Source organism: Rhinoraja longicauda, chromosome 40, assembly GCF_053455715.1.
Source record: "Rhinoraja longicauda isolate Sanriku21f chromosome 40, sRhiLon1.1, whole genome shotgun sequence".
NCBI classification, from domain to species: Eukaryota; Metazoa; Chordata; class Chondrichthyes; order Rajiformes; family Arhynchobatidae; genus Rhinoraja; species Rhinoraja longicauda.
In genome coordinates, this window is record NC_135992.1 from 3,418,278 (window position 1) to 3,425,156 (window position 6,879).

The following is a 6,879-nucleotide window of genomic DNA, read 5'->3' on the forward strand; positions in this document are numbered from 1 at the left end:
TGACTTGACATCAGTCTGAAGAAGGGTCTCGAACCGAAATGTCACCCATTCCTTCTCTCCCGAGATGTCAATAGTCAATAGTCGTTTATTTGTCACATACACATAAATGTGTAGTGAAATGAAACATTACCCGCAGTTAAACAATAAGACCAATAAGAATAATCAATAAAAATGCAATAACACATACAATCACAACTAACACCAAACAAAAAGAAACATCCATCACAGTGAGTCTCCTCCAGTCCCTCCTCACTGTGATGGAAGGCCAAAAATGTATTTTTCTCTTCCCTGCCGTCTTCTCCCGCGGTCAGGCTGTTGGAGTTGCCACGTCGGGGCGGTCGGGGCTCCCGATATTGAAGCCGCCGCTGGGCGGTGAAAGGTCAACGGCCTATTCCAGGCCGCGCCGGACGGTGAAAGGTCCGCGGCGGGCCGACCCAAGCCCCGCGATTCGGGGCGGGCGAACACGCTGCCTCTGCCGCTGCCGGAGCTCCCGATGTCGGCCCCCATCCAGGGGCCTGCGGGCTTCCGACATCCACGCGGCCCACGCCGGAGCCTCCGGAGACGAATCGCAGCCGCTCCCGTAGCATCCGCAGGCAGCCAGCGCCGCAGGTGGTGAGTCCGCGCCGCGGGCTCTGCGAACCAGAGCTCCAGGTGGTCCCAGGTGCATGGCCGGTGGTAGGTGGCAGCGGGAACGGAGACACGACACAGAAACAAAGATCGCGTCTCCGTTCGGGAGAGAGAATGTTACAGTTCCCGTTCCCGTTCCCTCCCACCCCCCCAAACATAACATACAAACACTACACCATATTAAAACTACAATTCATACAAAAACAACAAAAAACACAAAAGACAGACGGACTGCAGGCAAGCCGCAGCTGCGACGGCAGCGCTGGCTCCTGACCCGCTGAGTTACTCCAGCATCTTGTGTCTACCTTCGAGGTTAGTGCATTGTTCTTTTCCCATCTGGAATCAATTGTAAAATAAGAAACAAAACGTTAAGTAAAGATGAACATTGAGAGTTTTTCTGTGGTTTTTCTATTCCAGGTATTAAAGGTGCTCCTCACTCTGGTCAGCAGAAAGCAGCCCAGAACCATTCCTGGTGGACCAAGACCAGTGAACGACCTGCTCACTCCATTATACACTGTCTCGTCCTTCCCTCTCTCACACACCGGTGCTCCCCTTCTATAAATCTATAAATTCAAAGTCATTTTCCCCGCGAGTTATTTCTAAACCCCAATCCTCCTACAGGAAAGGCCATTTTTTCAAACGCCTTTCTAACCAGTCAACCCATCAATCGCGGTGGCGCAGCGGTAGAGCTGCTGCCTCGCAGTGTCAGAGATCCGGGTTCCATCCTGACCACGGGTGCTGCCTGTGCGGAGTTTGTACGTTCTCCCTGTGACCGCGTGGGTTTTCTCCGGGTGCTCCGGTTTCCCACCACATTCCAAGGACTTGTACGTTTGTAGGTCAAATTGGTTTCAGTAAATTGCCCCCTAGTATCTAGGTATCCTAAGTGAAAGTGAAAGTAGAATAACACAGAACGAGTGTACAGGTGATCAACGGCCCGCGTGAACTTACTGGGCTGAAGGGCCTGTTTTGTTTAGTTTAGTTTAGAGATACAGCGTGGAAACAGGGCCTTTGCCCCACCTAGTCCACGCCGACTGGCGATCAGTGGGAGGAAACCGGAGCACCTGGAGACAACCCACGCGATCACAGGGAGAACATGCAAACTCCATATAGACAGCACCTGTAGTCAGGATCGAACCCGGGTTTCTAGCGTTGTAAAGCAGCAACTCTGCTGTTTGGAGACATGTTTGCAATATATGAAACTCACGTGCATGCGTGGACTTTATTAAGTAGTTCAATCTCTCGTATCTTACATTACATGGACATGATATATCATAACATCCCCCCCTTTTGCCAAAAGAGAAAAACTCTCAGATGTACAATTTATGCTCGCTTGACATATCATATCATATATATACAGCCGGAAACAGGCCTTTTCGGCCCTCCAAGTCCGTGCCGCCCAGCGATCCCCGTACATTAACACTATCCTACACCCACTAGGGACAATTTTTACATTTACCCAGCCAATTAACCTACATACCTGTACGTCTTTGGAGTGTGGGAGGAAACCGAAGATCTCGGAGAAAACCCACGCAGGTCACGGGGAGAACGTACAAACTCCTTACAGTGCAGCACCCGTAGTCAGGATCGAACCTGAGTCTCCGGCGCTGCATTCGCTGTAAAGCAGCAACTCTACCGCTGCGCTACCGTGCCGCCCTAAAAACATCCATCATCAAAAAATGACAATTGATAATGACAAACTCAATGTGTCACAAAGTTTTAAAGATATTTTGGCGGTCTCACTGTGTGACCTGAGCGAGTTTTCATTGTTTTGTCCATGTCAATGTCATTGTCTTTGTCATTTTCTCTACAGTCGGCTGGTGTTTAAACGCCTGTGTCGCGTTGGTTGTGGTCGGTGTTGTAGACGGGCTCTGGTCATTGATGGTTTGGCCGTGCTTTGCGTGTGTTGGCGTGCGACCAACTCGTCCGGTGGATTTTCATGGGTCTTGCGGAGATGTACGTTATTGCGACTGTGGATGCCAGAAGCGGTCTGAACCGCGTATCTACTTGAACGCTCATCAAGCCGGCGAGAAATGACGGCTCTCTCCCGACTCTTCTTTCCTTGCCTTCGCTCTGTACCCCCTTGGTGAAGTGGGCAAGATCTTTAGCTGACCTGTTGTAATTGTCAGCTTGCCGCTGGACCCGCGGCTTCATGCGTTGGTGATCGTGCACTACTCTGGGTGATCGTGCACTACTCTGGGTGGAATTCTCTGCCTCAGAAGGCAGTGGAGGCCAATTCTCTGAATGCATTCAAGAGAGAGCTAGATAGAGCTCTTAAGGATAGCGGAGTCAGGGGGTACGGGGAGAAGGCAGGAACGGGGTACTGATTGAGAATGATCAGCCATGATCACATTGAATGGCGGTGCTGGCTCGAAGGGCCGAATGGCCTCCTCCTGCACCTATTGTCTATTGTTCCAGTAGTCTTGCTGTCGTGGGCAGTAGTGTACGCGTGCGACGATTCACGAGGTGCTGAGCGGGACTTGTGCTCAGCCCTTGAGAAGACGTATTACGATGATCCAACATCGCTAGGTAGGGGTCTGATGGCGATTAGTTGCTCTTCGTCATGACTCACTTCGCTGTTTTGACGGCTGATTCTGCTTTCCCGTTGGCTTTGCTATTGCCTGGACTGCCGGACAACTGCTCACGATCCCATTCTCTCGCCAACTGGCGGAATGCGATCAATGTGAACCGCGGTCTATTGCTCACAACTGCCATACCTCGCGAAATGAGCTTTCAGTTTACGAATTACGGGTTGGACTGCTCGCGTCTCTCAGCCGGTCCACTCAGAAGAAGTTGCTCTGGCAGTCGACGGTGACGAGATAATCTTTCCGGTCCCATGAGACTTTCTGCCATGGCCTAGTCGGCAGCTCATGACTCACAAGCGGCTCTTTTTGCTGGTTGGCTTCATAGGTGCGGCACACATCACATGTAGTGATGTACTGCTTGATGTCGCAAGTAGTATAAGAAGATAACTGCAGATGCTGGTACAAATCGAAGGTATTTATTCACAAAATGCTGGAGTAACTCGGCGGGTCAGGCAGCATCTCTGGAGAGAAGGAATGGGTGACGTTTCGGGTCGAGACACTTCTTCAGACTGATGAAGGGTCTCGACCCGAAACGTCACCCAATTCCTTCTCTCCCGAGATGCTGCCTGAACTGCTGAGTTACTCCAGCATTTTGTGAATAAATACTGCTTGATGTCGCTCCTCATGCCAGGCCAGAATAGGCACTCGCATGCTCGTCGTAGGCAGCCTTCGATGCCCAGATGTGAAGAGTGTATCTTTTCTTTCCCATCTCTGCGTAAGCTTAGCGATATGATCACACGCTCGCCCTTGAAGATCAGACCATCTTGTACTGCGAGCTCATCCCTATAGCTGTAATAAGGTGTGATCTGCTCTGATAGCGTATCACGTTCGCTTGGCCAACGACTGATGACGACGTGTTTCAGCATCTGTCGCAAGTCTTCTTTCGCTGTTTCATCGTGAATTTGCTCGAGACGCTCATTGCGAATTGGCAAGTGCGATACCATGTTGACCTCCTCGAATGCTTGCTCTCTGCTCCGTGTACTGCTAACTGCACGCCACAGTGTACCTGCAAGATGCATGAGCTTCCCCTGACAGCAGCTGATGTGGAAATCATAGCTGTGTAGGCGGAGTAGCATTCCTTGGAGACGCTTCGGTGCTTTCACCGGCGGCTTCTTCGCTATCATTTCAAGCGGCTTGTGATCGCTGATCACGCTGGAGAAACGACCAAATGTGCATCGCTCCATTGCGAATACCACAGCGAGCATCTCCTTGTCGATCGAAGCATATCGCGATTCGGTTATTGCTCTGCGCACATACGTGAAGGGGCGTCCCTTTTGGAGCAAGGCTGCCCCCAGTCCCTTGTTGCTCGTGTCACACTGAATCGTCAGCTCCTCCTTGGGATTATAGCTTCTAGGATCGGTGCTTCAGACGCCATCTGTCTGATCTTGGACATCGCCGTGTCCTGCTCAGCAGACCACCTCCATGCTGTCTGGTCTCGTCAGCTGTCTGATGGGCGGCTGGGTAGAAAGTGGCTCAGGTAGTTGACGAATCCAACTAGCCTCTGCACACCCTGCACGTCTGAGGGTGCTGGCATGTTGACCACATGGGCGACCTTTTTGGGTAGGGCTGCAGCCCCGTGTCCTAAGATCACGTGTCCTAAGAAGGGTACAAGAAGATAACTGCAGATGCTGGTACAAATCGAAGGTATTTATTCACAAAATGCTGGAGTAACTCAGCGGGTCAGGCAGCATCTCGGGAGAGAATGAATGGGTGACGTTTCGGGTCGAGACCCTTCTTCAGGCTGATGAAGAGTATCTCGGTAGCTCTGAAGACGGACTTGTCTTTGTTGAGCTTCATGTGTGTCTGTACGTATCAGTGAAGTAACTGCTCGAGCTTCGAGTCGTGGTCGTTGATCGCGTCTTCCATCGCCTCTCCTTTACCCTAGACCAGGATGTCGTCTGCGACGCAGATCACTCCAGGCATACTGCCATTCAGTACAAGCGTATCGTCTGAAATCTTCCAACGAAGATTACATCAAGCACTCGAAGGGCTACCTGGAGTGATAGCCGATAACGACCACCGATAACGACCGAAGGGTGTGATGAACGTCGTCCAGTTTCACCGGCCAGAAAGCTGAGCTCATGTCCAGCTTACTGAAGATCTTCGCTGGATCGAGATCTGGCAGGATGCCCTCAATGACTGGGAGCAATGCTTTGTTTAGCGGTCGTGGATCGATGCACACCCGGAGATCGCCATTCTTTTTCTCCCTGACCCCAACTCGTGCACTGGTGCGATCTCTTGATGCTCCACCATGGGCTCCAGCCCCGTCTTCACCTTCTGCTTTATCGCGTGAGATTTGCGTCGTGGCGGTCAGACTGTGGATTGGGCTTCCTCGTCTACCTGCAGGTGGGCATCACCGGGCAGCTCTCCCAGTGCACCGTCGAACACCTCTGCACACCTCTTATGGAAACTTACAAAATTCTTAAGGGGTTGGAGAGGCTAGATGCAGGAAGATTGTTCCCGATGTTGGGGAAATCCAGAACAAGGGGTCACAGTTTAAGGATAAGGGGGAAGTCTTTTAGGACCGAGATGAGAAAGTTTTTTTTCACACAGAGAGTGGTGAGTCTGTGGAATTCTCTGCTACAGAAGGTAGTTGAGGCCAGTTCATTGGCTATATTTAAGAGGGAGTTAGATGTGGCCCTTGTGGCTAAAGGGATCAGGGGGTATGGAGAGAAGGCAGGTACGGGATACTGAGTTGGATGATCAGCCATGATCATATTGAATGGCAGTGCTGGCTCGAAGGGCCGAATGGCCTACTCCTGCACCTATTTTCTATGTTTCTATGTTCTTCAGCCTTACGCACTTTCTCCTTGACGACAGACGACGTGTGTACACGGTGAAAGCTGTCGTCATTCACACTGATCAAATTCATTCGCTGACTGGCCTTCATATCATATCATATCATATATATACAGCCGGAAACAGGCCTTTTCGGCCCACCAAGTCCGCGCCGCCCTGCGATCCCCGTACATTAACACTATCCTACACACACTAGGGACAATTTTTTTTACATTTACCCAGCCAATTAACCTACAAACCTGGTTGCTCTCCCGAGATGTGCAGTTATTTTCTTATACTACTGGTTGCTCTCCCGAGATGCTGCCTGACCTGCTGAGTTACTCCAGCATATAACATATAACATATAACATATAACAACTACAGCATGGAAACAGGCCTGTCCGGCCCTACCAGTCCACGCCGACCATTCTCCCTGACCTATTCTCATCTACCTGCACTCAGACCATAACCCTCCAATCCCCTCCTATCCATATACCTATCCAATTTACTCTTAAATAATAAAATCGAGCCAGCCTCCACCACTTCCACCGGAAGCCCATTCCATACAGCCACAACCCTCTGAGTAAAGAAATTCCCCCTCATGTTACCCCTAAACCTTTGTCCCTCAATTCTGAAGCTATGTCCCCTTGTTGGAATCTTCCCCACTCTCAAAGGGAAAAGCCTACCCACGTCAACTCTGTCCGTCCCTCTCAAAATTTAAAAAACCTCTATCAAGTCCCCCCTCAACCTTCTACGCTCCAAAGAATAAAGACCCAACCTGTTCAACCTCTCTCTGTAGCCTACGTGCTGAAACCCAGGCAACATTCTAGTAAATCTCCTCTGTACCCTCTCCATTTTGTCGACATCCTTCCTATAATTTGGCGACCAGAAC